Genomic DNA, 26,241 nt, shown 5'->3' on the forward strand with positions numbered 1-26,241 from the left:
TAGATACCATTATAAAATTTTCTTATTAAGGCCTTTATAATTCCCAGTACAAATGAATAAAACTTCTCAAGCAGGAGCAATGCAAGCCTGTCCTTCACCTGACTGAACTCAGTCTCACACAGCAGTGGTGTGTGGGATAACAGTATGAACATGCCAGCTCACGCAGAAAGTGAAGCTAAGTGTGAACATTGTTCTTCATTTAGCATTTTAGATATCTGAAGAGCAGAGGTATTAAGATCTGCTGACAGCCTAGGCCATTTTAGCCTTGGAAACACAGAAGTGGCAATAGGATAAAAAGAAACACTTACATTAACATATTTTGTTTTGTCATTTTTTTTCTGAGAAAATTAAGTGACAGAAATGTGATGAATAAGTCTAACAAAACAAAATTCAGTATTCCCTGTGCAAGAAGATGTGCTAAAACAATTTGGGATGTAACTGACCTTGGTTAGAAGATTTCAGCAAGAAATTGTAAAAGTACATGAATGGTGTTAGCAACTCCTGGTGTGTTAGCTTCAGGTTCACCTTAGATTTACTTCAACGTCCTTGTGCCCCACAGCTTTTTAAACTCTTCTTTAAGGAGCTGAGAGGAAAGAACAAAACTGGAAGCAGGATTATGCTAATGTAAAGATTTCCAAAGTGGAACAAATTAAGTCATTTAAGCTGCGTCTGAACCGGAAGTACCACAGTAATAACTCATTCTTGAAATGAGTCCCTCATTTGTTGAGCTGGGGGAAGCCACAGCCTGTTGCAGACAGGTTCCTCAGCTGCAGATCCACCAGGCATCTCGCCTGCCAACTGCACAGAGCCTAAGAGAAATCACATGACTGTGTGAAATACTCATTTTTGTCTACTTGACAGAGAAGTGAATGTGTTAAGTTATCATAAAATGATACCAGTTACAGATCAGGGAGTATGACTTGTGTAGGCTGCATGGTTAAATAAGGCCCAAGTACTCACTGGGGCTCCTAGATACTGTTGCATTCATTATTAAACAAATCAAATAGTTTCCAAATGCTTTCTTTTTATAGATGTGTTTTCTAGCATGTAACATAGTTGTATTGGTTAATACTTCAAAGTTAAATTATCATTAACTACTTTCATTTAACTTTCAACACAGCCCATTAAAATGTTATTGTTTTACTAGATATATTTACTATGGTAAGTATGGTGGTAACCTTGTTCTTTACTGTTTACCCAGAATAGTCATAGGCTGCACATTTAACCTCATTACAAATACCATGTCTTTAATTTTCATTTCTAAGCAGCACATGACACCAAAACCTTTATATAGCTGAGCAGTTTCTAAATACCAACACACCTGTGATGCAGTGCAATTATATCAAGACAACCAAGCTCTTGAACTTGAATTTTCCCAGCATCCATTTCCAAAAAGTGAAAATATCTCCATAATATCAACGTCTACAAAGATAAAATATTGTAAAATTATTACACTAGTTATCTGTCATCTTCATATCAAAATGTTTGTTTCAATTGAAATTTACCAGTGAAAGAAAATGGCATGCTGCAGTATATATGCATCACATGTTAGCAACTTTTTTAATAGCTTATGATTTTTTTCTTTAACCTTCAAATTTAACACATAAGATCTTCACTTGGTGTAAGTCTGTATAGGAGCATTTAATTAGTGAAGCTGTGATGATATTCAGCATCAGAATATTAGACCAAAAGTATTTTCAAACAGATTTAGAAAAGCAGATTTCATATGTTTTGCTCCACAGCATCAATATGAAAGTATTTGTAAAGAGAAATCAAGTCATAAAGACTATGACATGCAGAAAACATTCACATAACAGAATACACATATGGATGAAAAATGTATTGTTATCTCAACCCACTTCTCTATAGGTGAGAGAGGAGATCTGTGGTACAACAGGGTTAAATTCTGCAAGATACAAAGCTGTCTCAAGTAGTTTTGACACGGACAGCTTTAAACATATCAAATCCACATCACATGCTCAATTTCAAACAATAACAGAATGGGTGCAAAATTAGACAAGATTTATGGAGATGTCATATTACTATAAAAATCCAGACAATATGAAATTTCTGATAAAGTAATTTCCCATCTCATGAATCCTATTGTAATTATGAGAGAATCTTCACTTGCGCCTCAAAACTTTTCAGAAGTGCACGCATTCTCTTAAAATTAAAAATTGGAAAGGGAAAGATGTAAATGTATGCTGTGCTTGTGTTAATACTAATCAACTATGGCAGCTTTGCACCTCTGAAGCTACTGAAAGCTGATCATTGATTAGATTCATGCAGCTTTTTGAGTACCTTAACATTTCCTTTTTCGTATCTTCTATGTTTTTGCATAACTCAACATACCTAAAGATAAAGGCATTAAGGGAATTAATGGAAGTTTAGAAAAGGGATTAGTGGTATTGTGCTTCATTCAACTAATCAGGCACTGATCAGGGGCCTGCCAAGCAGTCTTGAAAATTTGGCTTTGTTGTATTTTTTTTTCTTTCTGTGAAGAAAGATATGTTCCTACAGCATGCCAGAAAGGACTCAGCTGTGCACATTATTCCTCCCCCCACTTAAAACAAGCAGCCTCATCTATTTTTTTTGCAGCCGTCATATCAACAAGTCCTAATCTTTTGACAAGCAATCCTGGATTTCGCAGCTAGTTGACCCTATATTTTTAATGTAACCTCTCCTAAAGAGAGATTATATTAATTGATATCAATTAACATTAATTGATACCCTTGGAGACTGATATTAATAATGCATATATCCTCAGGCTTAAATGGTAATAAAGACATAGTGGCTTACAGAAGGGGTATCAAACCCATTTTCACTGGGGACCACATCAGCCTCATGGTTGCCTTTGAAGTGCCAAATGTAATTTTAGGACCATATAAATGTAGAAGTAGTTACATTTATGCATTCCTAGAAGTACATTCAGTCCTTCGAAGACAACCATAAGGCTGACGTAGCCTCCCGTGAAAATGAGTTTGACACCCCTGGTTTAAAGGATTTCCATTTCATTCTTCTCTTTAAGAATAACAGTGGTGTATGCTATCATGAAACAAAAACAATAACTTAATCTAATGGAGAATAAAAGGCAATTCAATTATAGAGGTGCTTCCTATCTATAAATATCCCTGGGTCTTCCCCATTCCCCACTGACTTGAATCAGGCTCCTAGGCAACAATAAAGGATCAGTCCATCATTGCAATTGTCAACTGAAATGCACTTTAGGGTAGTAGGTATCAAAAGAACTCTAATGGCTGCTTATGGCCTTATGGCAGATGAGATGGTGGGCTTGTAGGACTTTCTCTTAAACAGATGTCAGCAACAAATCCTACTCCATCAACAGGCAATAACTGACATCCTTTCTGACAGTCCCTCTCCTTTAAAAGGCATCTCTGCAGTCTGGGATGGACACATAAAATTCATCCAAAAGTTGGCAGTGTGACAGTTTTCATGACAAATCTACTGAAATGAAGCAAAAGCATCTGTAGTGGTCTGTAAATCCAGCTCTAAAATGAATAATTGAAAAGGAGATATTCACATGTCATTTAAACCATAACTTTATTTAATCTAGGTGTTTTTCCATGAGGTAGCTATGATAAGAGCTTGCTAATATCAGTTTCTTGTGCACCACACAATCTAGAGGCAGCGAGTACTGGAGCAGTAATTGAGGAATATATGTAGCTCAAATCTCCACAAATTTAGAACAGTCAGAGGGCCTGAAATAGTCTCATGCTAAGATTTTCAATAAGGCTTAAGGAAATCAGATGTTTGCTTTCACTGGGAACTGTGTGTCAAAGTCCTTTGGGCTTCTCTAAAAAGCTCAGCTTAAATAAAACAGAGAAAGCTTGGGCATTAACCTTCTCAGGGTTGGTGTTCCACCAGTTCAGTTTATTTTGACAGGCTGCCTGCATAGAAGGTGGTTCGTTAGATTTATGTCTGGATGTCCAACTGGGATCTCAATTCGTATTATTGCATTCTCAGTGCCAGCAGGTATCTATTAATAGCATTTTGGGGTGTTTTTTTTTTCAATCCTGACTCTTAACAAATAGTGAGTTCCCTGGTTTGGGTGTACTGGAATGTTATAATGCAAGTCATTAGAATTTTATTTTTTTTTAAATTACTACAAAGACTATTTGAATTAATGAAAATACTGAGATCTGTTCTAATGGCTCAAATATATGTTAGTTTAACAAGCAACCAATCACATTTTTGATTGGATGAAACACTAAAAAAAAAAAAACCCTTTTATTACTTAATTTTCAGACTCCAGAATTCGTAGTTACAGCACAAAACTACCCACTGTCTTATTGTTGGAAAATAATGATCTTGGATTTATTATAACTTGCTGAACAAAATGAAATACTAAGAAGTGTCCACACCAGACAGAACTGTAGACCATTCCTTTATAACCACTCCATTCCATAGCAGTTTCTGTTGGCTGATGTAAATGGTAAAAGGAAGGCATGTTGGTTTGCCCTTACATTGGGATAAGACAGTTTTATATCAGATAGATGGCCATCTCTAAAGACTGAGAAACAAAAAGGTCCCACAACAGACTAAGGATTACTATATAATACAGTGTAAGCATAGTATTCTAAAGTAATCTAAAAGGGGGAGAAAAAGGGGAACAGAAAGCTGGATTCCTTCACAAAGATGCAGGTAATGTCTGAAGAAAGGATGCGCGTGAGAAAAGGAAGATGCAATTTGGAAGTGCAGATGTGGGTCAGTGTTGCTGTGCCACAGGGATGGTGAAAGGAATAGAGAGGTTAAGAGCAAACAGGAATGTTTTGATGAGATCCCAGCAGACAAAGTGATTCGGGGAAGCATGGGAGGAAGGAATCGTGGATTTGAAATTTGAAGTTCTGTAACTACTGACGCATGGTTCCACTTTGAAAAATGGCTGTGTAAATGACATTTTCTGCCTCAACAGATCTACAAACAATGCTAGTTCTGTTTTAGATTTGCTGACTTGAATATGAACCCTTCCCTTGCCCCAAGTTTTTATTGTCTTTGTTTTTTAAAAAGCAGTATTTATTCTTTGTAACAAAAATTGATGGTACCTGCACCAGGAAGAAGAGAATAAACCCCAGACTTTCATTTTTATATTGTATTGGCCTCATGGTGCTATTAAGACTAAACTATATTTTGCTTTTAAGGAGTCCTGTCAGACACTTCATAGAGAGGTGCAGACTTTGCTGCCTTTTGGTGCCTCTTCAGAACCTCCATAAAAATACTAATTCACAGATTCAGCCCTGAGCTTCTGACTATCCCTATTGCCAGTCCCTTTCCACTCCCTGACACTGCTGCCTGGAGAGAGAAGGAAATGATTCACAGACATGCGGCAGAAGGCTCAGTCTTGTTACTGATATCCATGCAAAGCCATTATACACAGTACAAACCAACTAAAAACCATTGCCAGTGTTACACAGATGCCCTTTGGCTTAAACTTGCCGTTTAAGAGCAAGCATTGATACCTAAAGTCTAAAAACTTGCTTTTCAAGTACCCTTTAATGACTCTCTGATCAGGAAGAAAGAGAATACTGGCCAGCAAAGGTAAAATCAAGTTTCTCATCAGACACAATCTGAGTATAACCCATAGATGGAGCATCAGCACTGCCCATAGTCACAGCCCTATTAGAGAGGTTATACACCAATACATCAGTCCAGAGATAAGAGTACATTCTGTAGAAAGTAATGTAAAAGCTCCTGTTTTGGACAATCAGTAGTAGTGAATGTTTTAACAATATGTATATGGCTACCTAAACCTCATCTCTGAATCTTAACTGATGTACCTGTCTTTAATAAGACTCTGCCAATAGAGCAAATGAGCTTCTGCAAGGAAAACCAACCTGTCATCTTTGTGTCACCTCCTAAGAGAATCAGTCTCCCTCGTTCTGCTGGCTGTGTATCTGAGATGAAAATATGGGAAAAACAGAAGTGAAGTACCTGCATAACTAATTTATCAAAAAATATTTCCATAGTTTCTTTAGTGAGGTTTCAGCAGCTTGTCTAGCTGCAGTAAATAGTCATCTCCAGTCTGATGCAGAGGAGAGATTTGAAGTCCTGAATGTCAAGGCAGTTTGACTGGCAACGTGGCATAGCAAGGAGATACCCTTGAAAGGATGAAACCAGCCTACCAAGCTAAGCAATATTTTAAGTATCTTAGAATACCAGGTTGTAAGAGATCTCAAGGATCACCTGGTCCAACCTTTCTTGGCAAAAACACAGTCTAGACAAGATGGCCCAGCACCCTGTTCAGCTGAATTTTAAAAGTGTCAAACATTGGGGGATCTGCCACTTCCCTGGGAAGATTATTCCCATGGCTGATTGTGAAAAATTTTCTCCTTGTGTTCAACTGGAATCTCCCCAGGAATAATTTGTACTCATTACCCCTCATCTTTTCCATATGACTTCTTGTAAAAAGGGAGTCTCCATCTTCTTTGTAGCTAGTCTTTATATACTGGAAAATGGTGATGAGGTCTCCTCTAAGCCTTCTTTTCTCAAGGCTGAACAAGCCCAGTTCTCTCAGCTTTTCTTCATGCAGCAGGCTTCCCAGTCTTTTGATCATCTTTGTGGCCCTTCTCTGATCCATCTCCAGCCTGTCCATATCTTTTTGTACAGTGGGGACCACAACTGAACACAGTAGTCCAGGTGGGGACTGACAAACGCTGAGTAGAGTGGGATAATGACTTCTTTACCTCCGCTGGTGATGCCCTTGCTGATGCAGCCCAGCATCCTGTTGGCTTTTTGTGCCACAGCAACAGCACACTGTTCCCTGATACGGAGCTTGTTGTCCACCAAGGCCCCCAAGGCCCTTTCCCCAGCCTGGACTGCACTCCTGGATTATGTTTTCCCAAGTGCAAGACCTTACACTTGTTCTTGCTGAACTTTATAAGGTTCTTCTTAGCCCACTCTTGTTAGTACCTCTAGCATACCTAGGACCTAATTTCTTAAATCTCTCATGCAATACTTCGAGGTTTTTCTGACAAAGCAAATTATTTGTCATTATTTTCTTCTTCTAGAAATAACTAATCTTTTGTTGTTGTTGTTTTTCCAGCTATCCAACAGTTTTTGCATTCAGACAGAGCATTGTGAAGTCCAAGAAACAGCTAATTTGTCCTTCTTATAACACCAGCTGAGAGGAAGTTGGGTTTTGGACATGGTGAATAGAACGAGATGATGTAGGTGGAAACATTGAGCAGTTCCTGACATTCATTATTGACCACACTCAATAAGTCTCCTTAATTTGTGCCTATCACGTACTCTCTGAGCTTTGAGAATGCTTATCACTATTTTTTCTTATTTTGTTTAGCAGCTGTTTATTCTTTACTTCTAATGCATTATAAAGAGCTGATTATATGTTTACAGTTATTACTTATATATTTTAATGGAGAAGAATTAGTCAAGAGTAGCATAACTTCCTCTAATTATGAATAAAAACAAATCATATTTCTAAAAATACTTTGGTCTTTTATCATCACTGCTGTGTTCTTATTTGATAACTCATGTTTTTCCATTACTGTGCTGACATAGGCTTTATGTCAACATTAGTACAGAATACCATTTTTTCCAAGCTGTAACTTTAAGATATTAGAGTTCTGGTGTGCTGATCGTCAATGATAGCCCACAGCAGATCCAGCAGAAATGTCAAAGGATTATTTTGTAATACATTGAGTGTTCTTAATACTATTTTGTCTTGATTTCCAGAATCATGTGATTCAGAGTATTCTGACAGGGATGAATGGATATCCTACCCTCACACTATGAGTATTTGCACTGTCACTCCAACTGATCTGTCACTCCAACTGATCTGATTTAGGGTTCTCCCATTAAAAAAAAAAAATAAATCTTCGCTGATGTCAATAAAACTGATAAAACAGTTCAGAATAATTTCATCTAATGGTCTGCAAATAGACTTGTCTGGGCTCTGCATCCACACATGGTTTAAGCCCTTCTAATCTTAGGATTCTCCAGCATAAAAAGCAAACACAAACAAAGAGAGATATAAAACCAAAGGAAGCAAATCTCAAATATGAAAGCCATTCAACATCCAAAATTCGTCTTAATTTTAATTACTTCATACACTAGTTTTGAATCTTCTCATTAGTTAAATAAAACAACCTTTTTTCCTCTCTGTTTTGAATTCTCATGATACCCTGTGTCACATTCTTAACTTCAGAATCTTGTTTTTTAATAAAGATTAATGGAGGCTTTTTGTTTTTTTGTCTTTGTTTTTTGTGGTTTTTTTTTGTTTGTTTGTTTTTGTCTTTTTGTTTGTTTGTTGTTTTTGTTTTTTTAATTTTTGATAAACAGAGATTAAATAGAAGGCAAATTGAATTAAGCGCTGCTTAGCAAATGCCAAAACTCATCAAGGACACAAAGGATCCCACAAGTTTTCGCTTGTCTTTTGTATTAATCCTTGCTACATAAGCAGTATCTGTCATACTGGTAGGGTAAGCCTCTGTTGCTCCTGTTTCATAACTTCAATAGACTGTAGTTACATAAAATATGTAGTTTCAGTTTAGCTGAAGAGTAACCAAGAGTTTCCTAATGCCAAATGCTAAAAGGTGTGTAATTACTGAAGATAAGAAGTATCTAAAATGGTTATTATTATGTCAGCAATATAAAATTGAACAGACTGTCACATTAACTTTAATAATCTTATGCAAAATTTCCTGTTTAAAAACAGTTAAGTCAAAAATCGCTGTGTCTGGTAGAAAATGATCCCTAAGTCAACATGTTACATAAGTAATCATGAAAAAGGGGGTGGCTAGTAGATCGAGAGAGGTCCTCCTTCCCCTCTACTCCACCCTGGTGAGACCACATCTGGAATATTGTGTCCAGTTCTGGGCCCCTCAGTTCAAGAAGGACAGGGAACTGCTGGAGAAGGTCCAGCGTAGGGCAACGAAGATGATGAAGGGAGTGGAGCACCTCCCTTATGAAGAAAGGCTGAGGGAGCTGGGTCTCTTTAGTTTGGAGAAGAGGAGACTAAGGGGGGACCTCATTAATGTTTATAAATATATAAAGGGTGAGTGCCATGAGGATGGAGCCAGGCTCTTCTTGGTGGCAAACAATGATAGGACAAGGGGTAGTGGGATCAAACTGGAACACAAGAGGTTCCGCTTAAATTTGAGAAAAAACTTCTTTTCAGTAAGGGTGACAGACACTGGAACAGGCTGCCCAGGGAGGTTGTGGAGTCTCCTTCCCTGGAGACATTCAAAACCCACCTGGACATGTTCCTGTGCGACCTCACCTAGGTGTTCCTGCTCCAGCAGGGGGATTGGACTAGATGATCTTTTGAGGTCCCTTCCAATCCCATACATACTGTGATACTGTGAAAGCCTATTTGAGACAAGGCAGTTCATACTGACTCCTCACCACGCAATTATCTCAATTTACCTTTGGGGAAAAGTCACCTTCTAGTTTCAATCAAGTAAGGAGTTCCGTATCAACGCCTCTGTTTTTACAGTAAATGCACAATTCTAATTGCTTAAGAAAATATTGTATATCAATACCAGATATCACTGTACTTGAGGTAAGAAATAGACGATTTTGAAAAGAAATCTACTACTGACTGATTTTTATCAGCAGCCATGGATAGGAAAGAGGATCTAATTAATATTTCCTTTTTTCTCTCTGAAATAATTTCAGATTCAGATTTGGACTTCTATAGATTTCTTGATTATGGTAAATGAAATATTAAGCTATATTTCAACCTTAGTTTTTTTCAACATTCAGCTTCTATTACATTTTTAGAAACTTATTGCTTACTTCCTTGTGTTCAGACATCTAAATTCTGTTGTATTGCTTCTGCTGCTTGGTTGGGTAAAGTGATATTTACCGAAAAGGAGCCAGCACTCCCTAAGTGAATAATGAATCCTAGTATTTACATGGGAATTGTTCTCATCCACACATGAAAGATTACATTTGCATTAAAAAAATATTGCATGAACGTTCATAACAAAGCAAGTAGAAAAGATCAACATGGACAAGCTGAAAAGAAAAAAAAAAATCTAAAGCAACCCTTTGCAAATAGGTTTTCCATTTTTAATGTTGGTGCAGAACTCTGTAACGGCCTCATTAAACAAAAGGGTAAAAGTGTATAAAAAGGTAAAGTTTATAGAAAGGTTAGGGTTTACAACACCCTATTGCAATGGAGATCTCAGAGAGCGATAAATTTTTCAGAGGTAGTTATACTCAGTAAGCAAATGCGGACTCTAGGATAGTTATGGCTGATCTGATTAGTATCTTTTCACATTATATTTACACAGGGATTTATATTAGGAAGTTCAAGACACAATAATGAACTGCATGTACGGCCTGCACTGATTGTGTCTGTGTTCAGTTATGAGGTGTTCCAGAATTGAAGTACTAAGTGTCATAGCACCCTTGGAGAACAGCGTGTGTAAGATCATCAGCAATATCTAGGGCACCTAAAATGGTAGTGGGAACACTACTTAGAGCTTAACTTTGAATTTGCTGTACAGAGCCAAGAGCTCAGGGTGACAACCAGAGTTTTCTAAAATGTCTGTGGAAAGTTTGAATATTTCAGGTGAGGCTCAATTATTTAACAAGACATTGCTCTTTCTCCAGATTTCTCTCTGGTGTTAGGGTACACATTTTCATCTATTGTCTTTCAAGCACATGGTGTTCATTACCACATGATAAGCAAACATTTATCTTCTGTATATTTGTGCCATCTACCTTGGAATATAACACAAGTAAGCAAATAAGTATTAATAAATCGAAGTTCTACAAACATTGCCTGCAGTCCAGTGTACATGAAACTCTCTGAATATTTGAAATTATGACTTTTTCCATCTTTTTGTGTAAAAAAAAATTAATAATATACATTTCATGTTATAATACAGAATAACAGAAGCATTACCAATACTATTGAGAGTACACTAGAAGTTATCTATTTTTTAAAATGCTAGCTAAAAATAACAAAATAATCAATAGTTCAATTAAAACTACAATCAGATTCGGTTAGTTCATTCCAGTAGTTTTGTTAGGTAGACTTACTGTTTAGCCTTTTTTCTCCAGTGAAGAAGAAAATTTAATTGAAATGTTTTCTCTTTGTACAATCGTTATTCTTGTCTTGCCTTGGCTAGCTCTCTTCCTGTTATTAATAGCACCCTAGTGAAAATATGGGAGTTCTGTGGCTTGCCTTCTTAATAATGAATAAAGGTGATACATTGTATGAAACTGCCTCAAAAATTTACAAAGTAGTATCAAGCAAAGACTAACTGTAGTGGTATGCAGAAAATATATTGAATTAAAAAATGATCTGTAAGGTGCATAGATGATAAAATGCTAAATCTGAGCACTGACCTTCTAGTCTATTAGAAATGTTAACATTTTAACACCAAGCATGGCTGTTTTTCTACTTGTTTTAAGTTATAAGTTATTTTCTATTCATGTCTTTATATATATTTATATATACACATATATTTAGAGATATGGTACACATTCCTCTGACAGAATGTGCTTTCACCTTCAGTTCTACTTATAAAAAGACAAAAGGGAGAGAAGAGTTCACTATAATCACTGCTTCTGTTTGTGAAGTCTAATTCTATTTGTCCCAGGTGGAAAGCAATAAGGTGTTGTCTATCCTCGATGTGCATCTGGAAAGGACCAAAGTACAGCATTAATGTATTAATGTACTAATCCAAGACATTTTTCTCTCTGATTACTCATCACAATGGAAGACAACTTGTTTTACCTGAACTAAAAGAGAACTTCCAGTAATGGCTGGTCTTAACTGTTTCTGCTGTTTCTGCATTTGTTTCTCCCCATGTGACACAAAGAAAATGAGATTGCCTATGCTTGTGCTGAGGAACTGTTCCTGGGATTATATGGGAATAGCACTCAGCTAATCCAGGGAATGTTAAAGAAAACTTCTTGCCCTCTTGTTTCAGTTCTTTGTCTCTACCACACACCACACATGCCCAATCAATTTTCATTGCTTTACTGGCCTGTGTGGTAAATGAAGCTCCATTGAACAAGTGACTCTTGTTTCATTTTGTTCGTGAGCAACTTTTAGAAAGCTCTCATTGCTATAGGGATGATCACACAGAGAAAGTTTTCTGGTTTCTAAATATGCATGTGGTTTAGAGATAAACACCCTTACACAGTTTCTTTTCAAAGTGTAACCATCACAATTATTTCTAGCACTTTTAGCTGACCAAAGTGAGATTTTCAAAAGAGACTTGGTATTTAGAATCCTCCTTTCCTTGGGACACCAATAATTTGAAAATCAGCTGCCCAATATTCAGAAGATGGAAGAGCAAATCACTATAAAGTGTCTTCTCTTTGATACTCAAAGACTAAACTATAAAATAGATAACTACTTTTGAATATTTGGCATATATGTATAGAAATACACATAGGCTGAATTATGAAAGTATTTAAAATAATATATGGACATTAATATGAGCTGTCTCGTGCCTCCTGTGTTTTATAAAAGCTTCTTCAGAACCAGTAATGAATAACATTTTCTAGAGTTAAAGGAGTCCTGATCCCTATGAGGCTTTCCAATGTTATCCATCTTAAGAGATTTGGATTCTAGCCAATTAAACAGATTAAATGAAAAGACAGTACGAAACAGAACATGATTCTGGCAGAAGCAGTAGCAACTTGCAGAATATTAATCATCCAGTCAGAGAAAATAAACAGATTTAGACCAATCACACAGTTCAAGTACAGGCTAGAGAAACAATACTCATAAACAATTTCAAAGTTATATCTAGGCATAAACTTATTCAAACACAACCCTTTTTTAAGAACAAGCAAACGAATCAACATCAATTAAAGATAAATCAGATTATCGACGTAAACAGCTCTGCTTTTACACCTGAATGATCCTGGATACCAGGACATGAGAAGGGATATTTGAGAAGAGTGACAACGCTGGTAAACTTGTATTCTGGTACTAGTGAGAAACTTGTATTAGTAACTGTCAAACTGTTCTTGGGACAGTAAAACTGTAAGTGCCCTTTTATATTTGCATTTCTGAAGTCCAAATATTAAGTCATGATGAGTAAGAATTGGTACATATGTATAATTCCTAATTGCATATTAATAAGTTTAGATTGCAGAGCATGGAAGTAAACCGTACAGTTCTGAATCTGGGAAAGTTTCTGCAAGACTTGCATTACACTCATAGATGAGACTGCAACTTATTTTACAAAGTCATCAAGACTGGCTTTTTAGAATGACACCAGTTCTGCAGAATGCAATGTAATGACAAGAAGACTATATGATTTTTTTTGTCCTAGTAATGATGACATACCACTTTCTGACTTGGAAAAGAACAGAAATGGCAACATTATAGTGTTATATTGCGGTTAATTTCAGGTTAAAAAAAAAAACAATAAAAAAAGAGTAACACATAATATTTATATCTCTCAAGACAATATTGCCACACTATGTTGTAAACAATGATTTACATTATGTATTTCCTGGTTAGACATAAGAGTATATCCTGTATTTTATTGCTAATTCTATGAAATTAATAGTATTGAGTGTGTCAGCTTAACTTATTTGCATCCAAAGCTTTCTCTTTTGTTGCTTGGAGTTAATAATCTTCACACATATTTAAGCAGAGTTCATATATAAGAATTCCAATATAAGTTCAGAATAGCAACGTTATTGCAACAGTGGTCACCATAAAAATGTCATCATTTACATAAGATACAGAAACAGAATGATAGCACCATCCTTCTAACTAATATCCTAATGCATCAAAAAGCACACACAGCTTAAAACAGTTCAGAAATCAAACAAAACTAGATTTACTTGACTCTTTAGATGGAAGGAATAATTTCAGAAAATTTCATATTGTTGAGCTCTACTACTGAAGTTAATCCTCCATTTAACACTTGGAACATTTATTGCGTAACTACAAAGCACAGTTTAAAATGTTCAATCTGCATAACTTTCTCCTTCATTCGCCAAAGCAATAATTGTAACCTTTGATGTCAGGCTGGTTTTATTAGTTCATTTAGGTAAAGAACTTCTTGGTCAGTGACTCAGAAGAGTATTATCTAAAAACTGCAAAAAATTGTCTGTTACTCAAAAAGCACATCGATGTACAAAGAGCCTACATGAATCCTCTGTTCTCACTGGCATCCAATACAGATCAATTCACATGGTTGCCCAACTGTTACTAAGATGATAGATGCTATATGAATCCATTGGGGTCTAATATTCTCTGACCAGGTTCTTTTAGCTATTCCATGCATGGAGGGTGTTAAATTTAATATCAAATTTACTTAATTAAAGAGAGTAGATATTACACAGGATTTCTTTTTAGCAGACTGATAAACATACATTGCATAATACAACACAAATGTAAGGTACACTTAGCAACATATATGTCTAGCAATTCAAATAAATAATTTAATCACATTACCGGTGTGATTCTTGTTGCTGGTCCATGGAATACATTGATCATCGCTATGCTGGAAAGGACAAGGTGGGTTGAAGTCAGTTGAAGGCCATTGCTCTCTTTGAAATACTTTTGTTCTTCAGGTTTTATACCCTCTGTTGGGCTGAGCCACCTATTGACTCCCCCCACACTGACCTGGCTAACTCAGGGAGACAGTCACACTCTCTTAATGAACTCAAGGCGAAACATTTACAGCACCAGCTGGTCTGCTTTCAACACCTGTGCTCGGTCACACCCTGCCTCAGGCCCTGAGCTTCAGGGGCACTTCACCCTCCCTATCTCCTCTGGGCCTTCTTCCATTTTAGGAGTTTATTGGTCAGGCACAGAAAATAATTTTATGAATTACAAAGCCTCCCATTTAAGAGGCATAAACATAAATCAAAAGAACTGCCATACTGATATTCCGCCTTCCCCCAAACTGCTGTATAAACCCAGAAGATATTCAAGTGGTTAGTCATTATTTTATTGTGATGTATTGATAATTTTTCAGGTACTGAACCTGTGTATGTTGTCAGCTGTTACAGACCCAACAAATCACAGCAGCTAGATCTGAAGAACTACAAATGAAGCAGCTTAGTGAAAGATGTTTATACAGATAAGATACTACAAGTCTGTGAAGGAAACAAGGCATTCTAGCTCCACTGCTTAATAAGTATTGGCCTGTAATTGACCTTAATGGTGATATCTAGGTACACATGTAAAAGGCAAGTGCCCTGTGATTCAACGGTATGAATTACTCTTTATTAACTGCAGCTCTGTTCAGGAGATTTCCCCAGCAATAATGCCATTCTGCAGTACCTCATTGGAAGTGAAATAATTTTTCAATTCAGTATAAATATTTGCATAAACAGAAGCCAGGGTTTGCAGGTTTTAATCTCAGAAAATTGGTTTCAGTGAGAAGAAACTGGTACCCCACAATGTTCAGAGTTATCTATTCTGCCCTGTTCCTTGCACAACCTCTTGTTTAAAACTCAGAGCCGCTTGTGTAGGTCTACACCAGTCACAGTTACTTGCAGCTACTAAAGATGAGCTATATTAGCAACTCCTGGCAGCATTTCACATTTAGATCCTTCTTTCAGATGCTTTCAAACAGTCTCTGCAGTAATTACCATTAGAAAAAGTCAATATTTGTCAGAAGCCCTCATTGTCAATTCCCATGACTAATCTTTCTTTCCAAAGTAAAGATGGAGGCACGGTTTCCAGATCTGTTAAGGGTCAGATCATCTATGAAGTTAAATTGGTTCTAATCAGATTCCACTGAATTATAGCACTCAAGATCCAGCTCATTGCTCTCCTTTTTTCAGATACAAAAGCTAAACCACGCCACAAATTTAACAGCAGAGCTGTAACAACAATAATAATATAGTGCTAGAGGATAGTGATTTTATTTTCCTGGCACAAAATATAAATTTTCTTAGAAGGGTAACTTTTTCAGGCAAGCATTTGACATCCAATTGTTTAAATAGATTTATTATTATTAAACGATGCTTCAATAATTTTCTAAGGCAAAATAGCAATGGAGAGAGAGAAAAAGATCCAGAGAGATAGAATGAGAAACCAGGTTACTTTTACAAAGGTCCCTTCCATATTTCAGTTTATTTTCATTGCTGATCCTTGTTTAACTCATGAAGGAAAAGGGGAGATATCCAGACTGATAGACCATAGCTTTAGGATATTCCTTTCAGAGAACAAGTTGTAGGCTCTTCACATAGTAAATGAAATCTGAAATGAGTTAACGTGGCAGAAATGCATCCTTGAGGCTACAGTTGTCACAATATATGTAAAGATTCACTAATATCATTTCATTAGATCCTTTTCCCCTGATATGTTGTTTTACAACCAAACTCAAATTTAGCCAGCTCTTATGACATTATACTATTACGTGGTACAGGGACAGTAAAGGACAGTTGATTTGGTTCAAGACTTGACAATTTGTCTCAGACCAACAAGTTAATAAAATTCTAAATGTATTCATAAGAAAATATTGATATATATAAAATCTGGCTTCTAGATTCTGGGAAATAAATTTTTTTCCTAAGTAATTGTAAACTCTTGTCTCTTTAGGCAGCAACATAGTCTTACAAGATCTTCTCTATCTTTTTGTTAATTTTAACTTTTATTAATTAAAACTTTTAACTGATATAGAAGCATCAGCTCATAGGAATAATTGTTTAGCTGATAAAGATGTTAATTTAACTTATATTTTAAACTCTACTAAGCTTATTGCCTATGTGCCTAAAAAAAATCCAGCAGAGTTATTAAGCAATATCATAATTGATTGGTCTTTATGATTGTGTGTTTAAAGAAAAATAGATGAAGAAATGCAGAGCCAGGAAACAAAATTTTGTCTTTTTATGTACGTATCTAATTATTAAAGCTTTAATAATAATTATATATTTGTTAGCAATTGGTACTTTTTAGAAGTTTCTGATGGTTTCTTCATGGTTCTTTGTGATACTGATATAGAAACTATAAGGAGACATAGTGTTCGGGGATGACATGAAATCAATGGGGTTTTCCTAGTCCTTAGGACTCCATCCAGGCAGCAGTTGAAAAGTTCTGCAATAGACAACCTCATACATTTCTACAGAGTTTTGAAGACTTATGGTCTGCCATAATGGTTTTCTCTCTCTACAGTCTTTCTCAAGACTAGGCAGGATGCTCAGGAATTAGCATAATTCAAAGTTCATGGCATTTTTCCAATCCCTAATTCAAACTGAGAGAAGCTTCAGAGCTCCTTAGAGTTGTCTTTGGATGCCTGTGTTAGGCTGACTGCATTGGCCAAGATCAGCAGCCCCATTTGGAATAACAGATATGGCATATTTTCCAGATTCACTCTGGAAACTCATGAGTTTGCATTCCTGAATTCAAATAACACAAAGAGATGCTAATGTAGGTACACACACTAGCTTTTCAGGAAATGAAGGGAACACACCTGCTACAGGGAATAATTACAAATCTCACTCAAACTACTGCTTCTCTCCTTATTATTTTATATACTGATATTATTTTGTGTATCTTAAAAAGAGAATTTGAAAACTTTTGTGAGTGCACAGTGAAAAACGTGTATCGTAAAATACTATGGTTTTATGTAAGGCTATTGATTATTAAGCTATGTTATTGTATCCTCCAAAATACATTTGACTCTTGAACTCATCAATTTGTTCATAAAACTGGTATTTTACTTAGTCTTCAATTGTTGCTTTCAGTGAAGAAAGAAAATACATGTAACAGCATATTTTTTGAAATGAATTTTTAATATGAATAATATGTGTATATATTAAAAAGGACAAGAACTAATCTACCATAACGGGGGGGTAGCATAAAGCCCTAGCAAACCTAGCATAGTTTATGTAAAATTTATTGGCTACAAAATTAAATAAAAATAATTTTACATTCATTAGACAAGTAACGCGCTTACGATTGCACTGAATTGTGAAATAATCATCTGTTACGTTGTGCATTATCATCAGCTACAAAACACTGTCACCCTCTTCCAAATCTTATTACCATATATTTAAGCACCTTCATTTATCTGCCGAAGAATAGTAGTTTGCAGTTTTATTTGTTCTGTCTTCTTGCTAATAGCCTACCTTTAATCTTCATGCCATTGGAAATACAAAGCTTCTGCTTTGTACATAGACATTGGTAAGTATTTGCCACCTTTACGTACACATACATTAAAAAGTTTTGGGTGGTTCTTAGGTGCCTCAAATTTGCAAGTGCCCACCTGCTGATGTACTTCTGGAAGATGATCACCAGGTAGCCCTTTCTTTAAAATTAGTCTCCAGCTCAAAGAGGTCACATCACCCTCTGTCTGTCTCTTCCTCTCCTGCAGCTCACCAGATAACTGACCTACTTTTCTATCATTAATGTTTTATTAATAGTGATATACTCATCACACTATTTTTAATAGAAATCAAATGTCTCAATTATGATTTTTCAGTTAGCTATTTTCTTTCTGGGAATTTCCTTGTCAAAATAAGAAATGCTATACTTACTATAACCTGTTGTGCATCTTTACCATGGAAATTTGAAGGAACTCTCCCATCCATCAATATGAAGCAGAACCATACTTATAATCTTAGAAGTTGAAGAGATCCTATGAATAACAACTGACCTCTCCTAACTACTATTCCTCCTTCCCAAGTACCCTGTTCGTATTTAATTATTCGTATGTCTTACTTTTTGGGTAAATGTTATTGTTGGCACTCTGGCACTATCCAACACAGTTCTGTAAGATGTTTTATATCCTTTGTGTCCTCAGGGGTGAAATACGACAAAGATCTGTCCCTCTCCTCTCTCTCCGCTTTCTTCCAGCTAGATACTCTTTTAAATCTTGCAGGAGCTAAATTTATCTCAGACTCATATCTTTCTATCCAATGTTGCTAAAACTGGCTAGCAGCTTTAAAAATTATTGGAAGAGTTACAGGCAGATGCTTAGACACACAGAGTATAAGTGATTATTTAGGAAGTCAGGTTAAAGGTTAAATTGTCACAGCACTTTGATTATAGCATTTGATTATAGACCATGCAGAGTGAAATTAAATGCTAAAATGTAGAAAAACACTGGAGTCTATTGAAGTTATATGCTGTGTTGATATTTTAAAATCTGATTCCTAACAGAAGTCAGTGATTCATCCTTTATTTCTTGTAAGAAACTGAGAGGTTTGCATCATGTGACATTTCTGAACTGGCAGACCAACTTGTACTGAAGCTCCATTTGGTGCCATTAAGGAATCAACTGTCTCCAAGTTGTTAGCTTCTGAAATTACGTTCTTTCAGTGAACACTTACTATTTATACTGTTTGGAAAGGAGGGTAGTTTTGTTGCAGTTGAGAAGAAACATTGAGCTACAGCTTGTTCACTGCAATTAAAGGGAAAAGACTACCTAAATCAGTTAATATAACCAAAAAATCTGGAGCCACAAGAAGTGCTAGGACGAGTTGTCTCTCTGTCTCCACGGCTATAGACAAAACATAAATGCCTGATGTAGGCTGGCTTCATAGTCTTTTTACATTTAGCTAGCATTACGTCAGTTTGATCCAGGTCTGTATCATTTTTCCACATAGAGATGATAGAAGTAAGTGCCAGTATTTTCTGGGAATTACAAGGCTACACTTTTTTATTCCAGATTCATACAGCAGATGTGCCAAGCTTCTACAGCTATAACAACTGCAGCATGGATATCATCAGAGCTATATTCAGAGACCACGACTGTAGATTAGAACCAAGTATAACACGTTTGTCTCAGTGGTAGAATTAACCTATATTGCCCTGAGAAATTATTTCTTTTTTTTTTTCTAATGTTTAAATGGTGGCAAAATTTTTGTCTTTAGTATACAGAGGATTAAAAGTTTCTGAAACAGCCTATGAGATTGGATCCCAGTCTCTTGCACTTGTTGGTGTGCTTTCCCCATTTAGTTGTACCTTTTGAGATATGTAATCACAGTTCAGTAGTGATATTCTTGTTCTTAGTGATATAATCACATAAGTGGGCACGGTGAACTCATAACAGCTGGAGATGTGTGAGACAGAACAGCAGTGATGCAAGACCTACATTGGTATCAGTAGGATCAGTACGAGGCCAATCATCTGGAAATATGACCTCATGTTTCATAAAGATGTCTTGAAATTAGTGTTGCTGTTGCCACTTCATCTAACTAAAATAATTCAGACTGCTCGTTATTGGGAATATTTACCTATGACTGTTTGGAGAGTACACGTGACAAAATTTGCTTTAACTACTTTGCCACAAATTATTCCAATGAAATGCCCACTGGTAGCTTGTAAAAATATGTTGTTACTGTTTAATCTTGCAGGCATTCAGCTGAAAACTCTGTAAATGCCAGCAGGAGAGTCAAGCAAATTGAAACTAAGCTCCATGTCAAATGAATTCAGCTCTTGATTGCTTTTGAAGAAAAGACTAAATGGTAAACACCAAGAACTTGTTATTGAAACCTGCAATAGACTCGTGTGTTTGGAAGAAAAACACCATTATATATTTTAAAGTCTTAAACATTAATTTTCTGAGTAAATACTGTTTGTTATTAGAGCATCTCTTCATTTTCCCTCCTTTTCATATGAAAAACAGTAGTTGGAGCAGTGGTGGAGATTTTTCCCCTACAAAATGGTCAAATTCTAATGGGATGACTGCTTTTACAGCTACTGACCCCACAAGAGTGCCACGGTAGCTCAGTTCCAGCGGCTGATGTAGGAAGTTTTGATGTCCGGTAGTAGCTCTGGGTAAATGCTTTGGACCTGTACATAATATGATGGATCAGTTTATAAACAGAAAAAGGAAAACTCTGATTCCAGGCACAGTTAGGCAGGGGTTGCTTGGCCTTGGCTGGCCAGTTGTCTAGCCTGACAATGTCTAAAATCAAAGTATTAAAGAAGGACTTATATCTGTAATTTTTCTTAGAGCAAGTGAAAGTGAGGAAGAGCTTCTCACGCTGCCAGCTCACAAATCAATATGGTAGATAAAGTAGAAATCCTGCCTGTTTTGTGTGTGTCAGATATTTTTAAATCTTAATTTGGAAGTTTATTCTCTACTTATCTTACTCTATTTCTAATTATATTTTAAAATAATCTGTTTTCATTATCAGATCCTGATGATTTTCTCTCTCTTGCTGAGGAAGTGAAGTCAGCAGTACCTGTCCTAAAAATTAAGTCTGTGCATATGCTTCTGTTCCCTCTGCTGGGCAGCACCCTGGTTATTTCTGTAAATCAAGAATGTTCAATACTACATTAGTCTAAAGATGATTTGTGAACAGATGTAAAAGCTACTGACATTGCCAAGAAAGAAGTAACAAATGTCAACCAAGCTTTGAAATGTTCCTTACTTTTAGCTAAGGTTCTGGTAGAGTAGTTTAATATACTACACTATGTACTGCACCCTTGTAAGCAATGATTGCTAATTCCAGAGGCTCAGTTTACTGGAGCTTAATCAAATGAACACTAAGCATGTTTATCAACACTGCTGAAATCTGTTGTATTACTGAATAAATACAATCAAGGGAAGGGTTGGAAGGGATAATTCTGCTGCTGGTGATAATTTCCAGTTGTGAAGCAATTATTTATATAGCAGATTTTAGTATGAGAATAAGGACTTTAGTAAGTGTTGGATTTGCATAATAGTAATACATGTCACTTTAAATTTCCTCCCAGCATTTTCATGCACTTTTAAAATGAATCCTAATTATAAATGTTATACAAGTCTCACATAATGTAAATTTACTTGCATGCACATATGCATTATCCTCATTTTTAAGTGTGCTGATGATTAACATTAGTAGCCAAACTATTATGTTAACTGCATTAATATACTACACACCATCTTTTAGAAATTAAATGTTATGCACAAGAAATGCGCAAAGAACTAAAGTAAAATGAGCTGTGAGAGGATCTTTTTTTTTCTCTCTCTCTTTAGAGCATAGGCCATATCACTCTTTCTTCAGAGCAACATGACCTATAAAATATAAAGACACCTCTTTTACTGTTTCAGGTCCATCTTTAAAAGCTAGTTTAATGTGATTCATATTATTCAAAGTTGGTATAGCATAACTGTGATGGCTAAACAATGTCTCTTTTTCTTCCATACAGTTTCAGAAATGACAAAAAACAAAGCAATCCCCTTTATTTTCTCCTGAGTGCAGAAATTCAGCAAGCCAAGTGAAAGAGAACATAACCTTTATAAATTAGCAAGTAGCTACTCAGCTACACAGAAGCTACTCTAATATATTCTAATCTTTTCTCTGCTCTCTGTGAACTGTTCCACAGACAGAAATGCCCATAAACTAGTTGTACCTACCTCCTGTCACTCACATTGCAGGTACATCTGGGCCTGTGCTCATGAGTAAGATGTGGGACACAAATAGTTTAATTCTCCTCATGTTATGAAAAGACCCAACTTTTCTAATGTTACTAATAATTAGTAATGTTATTTTCAGTTTATTTTGCCACTTGGCTTAATTTTCATTCATTCACCCACATTTATGGTAAAATTTTCAAATTGCCAAAAGGTTTCTCAGACTGCTCATTATCCAACAATCAACTGTGTGACCTGTTGAAAGATTTATACAAGTTGAGCATTCAACAGTTAGAATCTACCTTAGACTATAAATGCCTTTTATTTTTTACACATTAAAAATGCAGCGTAAAAGCACCTGAATTATATTCTTGCATATAACATAGCTTAATTACATCCTGTCTTCTAAATCTCAGTTTTTCTATCTGAGAATCTGATGACTAGGATGAATTAATGTAGATTTGGCTTCAGGTCTACAGTTGCTCTGAGGAAAAAAAAAAGATATAATCCTTTTTAAAAAATTGTTCACCTTTTTTTAAAGCTCACATTTTAAACTGAACACTATCCTGACAGAGCAGCAAAATTTTGCCTTCAAAACTGGAAACATTTATGCATATATGTTCATGTTCAGTAAATGAAATCATAAAGCATTCTAATTATTTTCCCCTCTATAAAATTTCTGCTGTTGTCAAAAGATAAAAAATAGTTAAAATGAAAACAGCAGTGATTGCAGCTAAAACTGTAAATATTCCAAGGATTAAATATATTATATTTAAAATATTTAATTTTTTTAAAGGTGTTTTTTAAAAAAAATCCATTTATTTTTGATACTGTAAATGTAAGGAAGGATTTTCAAATAAGAAAGTTAAAGAAAAGTACAGAATTTGTAGGCTACAACATTCCATTTTTCAGGGATTATTTGACAAATTTGAATGATGTTGAATGTCTTTGAGCAATAATAGGGTTGTCCTCAGTAAGACCATTCTCCAAACTGAGTGACTGTTGTCGTCTGGAACTCAGTGAAATGAATTAAGAAGTTTATATCTTATGTGAAGAATAAAAGAAGCATGGTAGAAGTGGTAAAAGTTATCTAAGATGAGTGAAGGTGGAAACATGGGTTCCATCCATATGAAATCAGTGAAAACAGTTGTCCTGGTTTTGTTGAAAACAAGACCAGTTCTCTTTTAGTGATTTTTTTCTTTCAGCTAAGTTCTTCTGGGTGGCTGTATTTTTCTGAGTTTTTGCCTGCATATTTTTCTTCAGATGCTGTACTCGGTGCTGATAAGAAACCAACAGAATGCTGAAGAAGCTCATGTTTAGATTTATTACTATGGCAGCCAAGAAAGGCTGATAAATTTTCCCATGTTCCGTCGTGAGAGGGGCATGTTTGAGGAGGGATTGGATGGAACAGGTCACTTAAATTGACCAATTAAGTACTGCATCCCATAGTCGTCATACCCACTATATAAGAGGGTGATCACGAGGGTCAAGCTTCTCTTCGACCATGGCCGGCATCTAGAGAGGACCCTGCCTGTCTGCCTGAGATCTGGAAGCCCTCAGGGCCTGTAATCCCTGCAACCAGTTTCTGCTTTGCTGTGAAGTCCCGCCCATGACTTCGGGGGGCCTGACTTGCACCTGCTGGAGCCTCCAGCTCCGCGCACCCAGCTCTGCTGCCGCTGGAGTGACACCAACTCTACATCGAGCACTCAAGATTGGTTTTGTATATTTTGTATATATATTCTCTATTTATTAGTGACATTAGTAAAAACCTTCCAACTTGAAGTCTAAGTCTCTCTTCCTTCCTCCTTATCTTTCCTATCATCTTTCTGATCTAGAGGAAAGGGGGTGTCAGGAGGTAAAGGGGGTAACAGGGAGCATCTGCCATGGTTTATTGCTGCCTTGCCTTAAACTGTAACAACAGTTGATTCCAGCTTGCAGAATTTACTAAACTGTTGTACAGAATATATAATTCAGAATAATCAGGATTTGTCTTTATTTAAAATTTTTGTTGCTCATTCCTTTTTTGTATTTCACGAGAATAGCTTATCTATATCCTGACCTAAACTCCTGAAATCTCTCCATTAATATCAATAAACTTTCCATCTGACCAGTAGAGACTTCATTATGTGAAGTTTTCCTCATGAAGAAATAGTTCTTTATGACACTCCATTTTCTGAAGACAGAGGAAAAGAAAAATCATATCCATGTACGTACAGATAACACAGAAAAAAGTTGCATGGAATGCAATGGCATTTGTCAAACAAGAACAAATGTTTCCTAGCGTCTATAGCATTGAAGTTTCCTTGATAAATCCAATGATACAGTGTCTTAGTCGGGAAACAGCCTCAGAAAAAATACATTAGCTCATGGTTAGTATTGCACTCGCATAGCCAGCTGTCTAATCCAATTACCCTAACTTAAAGGAAGAATAATTTATGTTTTCTCGTGAATATCATGTAGAAATTGTGCATACATTGTGTCTTCTAATAATTTACACAAAAGCTTTTGACAATCTAGTGGGATAAATCCTATGAGACTATAAATCAGGTTTTATATTCTCACAGATTTTTAACAAACATTTTCTTAAGAAATAGTGTGGCTTTACAAATGGTTGATCTTGAGGTCAGCCTTTGAGACTACTTCTTTTAAAGACAAACCTAGCAACAGTGTCTGAGGTTCTCGTTTGATAAAACTTTTAATGCTCTTCCAAGATATGCAGGGAGCATTGAGTCACTGCAGCTCTCCAGGATCTTGCTTGTGACGGAGATCCCGAAAGCTGTGCTCAGGTTTTGGAACCCTGGGCTATTTTGGGGCTCCAACACTGCAGTCACTCTGGTTGTCTGTGCGCCCCTTTCTGTGAGTGCGTCCTGGCAATTTTTCTGATACAGAGCTGCAGTAGCAGAAGTATTCCAGACAGATGTAATTTTCCTTTTTTTTCTAAATTAACATTTTTGCATGGCTATTTAAATTTATTAACTCAACTATTTCATTGTTCAGTAAATAAGAGTTCCTTAAAAACACATTATTGGATATTTAACAACATAATAAAAAGTATTAAAAGGTTAAGTTAATGATTATGTTTGTACTAATATGATGGTATGAGAATGCTCATTAATATTACTTATTTTAGATTGTCTCAGTAGACATTATTATTATTATTCATTGAACATTACTAACATGTTTTAATGACCTCATCTTTTATTTATTCAGTGAACAATGAAAACCAATGATGTGTAAGCACTAGTTCAAGATTGTACAGCTTTTATAGATTATGTTTGAGCACAAGAGCAACTAATACATCAGCACACAAGAGATTTTATTGATAGCACAAAGACTATCTTAGGAAATTACGCTTGACCAATTCAAAACTTTGAAGCAGATAAAGACATGATCTGAATTCTACTGAAATAGTGCACAGAAGTCTTCTTGACACTGAGATGTGGGACCTGAGAACTGATTGTGAGTGTTGTCACAAAATGGTGAAGACCAAATCCTGGTATGTGGAGATGTACTGCATAGTTTCTCTAACCAGAAGCAGTTCCATGAATTGACAACATGCTTACATGGGCTACTGAAAACTTTACATACCCAATTTTGGACCTGAATTGGTTTCCTATAAAGTCAATGGAAATTTTTCTTTTCAATTTTGGGACAATTGGATTTTTCCCTCAATTTGGTATGCAATTGGACAGTTTTTCCTGCATTAAATGTCCAGGCAGTTCCAACTCAGTTCTCCAGCTTCTTCGTACTACTACTTCAACTAACTGCATCAATATTACTTCTTCAATATGGATTATATGGAGACAGAAGCCTACTGTTTGATTAGTGTCAGAAGACATAAGTAAATGGTTTAGTCATCCAAAGCCCAAATGCTGCCTTGTATAGTTTGGTCTCTCATGGCTAGTGAAATATTAGGAAACTCAGAGCATTTTGCATATTAATGATTGTTTCCTATGAAGCTATTTGTATGCGTGCT

General features: G+C 36.0%; 1 long non-coding RNA gene across 1 annotated transcript in view; it reads right to left on the reverse strand.

The window, feature by feature from the left end:
• The window catches only part of LOC110365697 (uncharacterized), a 176,292-nt gene that overhangs the window by 25,111 nt on the left and 124,940 nt on the right, over nucleotides 1-26,241 (reverse strand). The window contains exon 2 of the long non-coding RNA XR_002425410.2: nucleotides 14,420-14,468. This is a non-coding gene — a long non-coding RNA (uncharacterized LOC110365697). The remainder of the gene's footprint in view (nucleotides 1-14,419; nucleotides 14,469-26,241) is intronic.

The sequence above is a fragment of the Columba livia genome, chromosome 6, assembly GCF_036013475.1.
Source record: "Columba livia isolate bColLiv1 breed racing homer chromosome 6, bColLiv1.pat.W.v2, whole genome shotgun sequence".
Lineage (NCBI taxonomy): Eukaryota > Metazoa > Chordata > Aves > Columbiformes > Columbidae > Columba > Columba livia.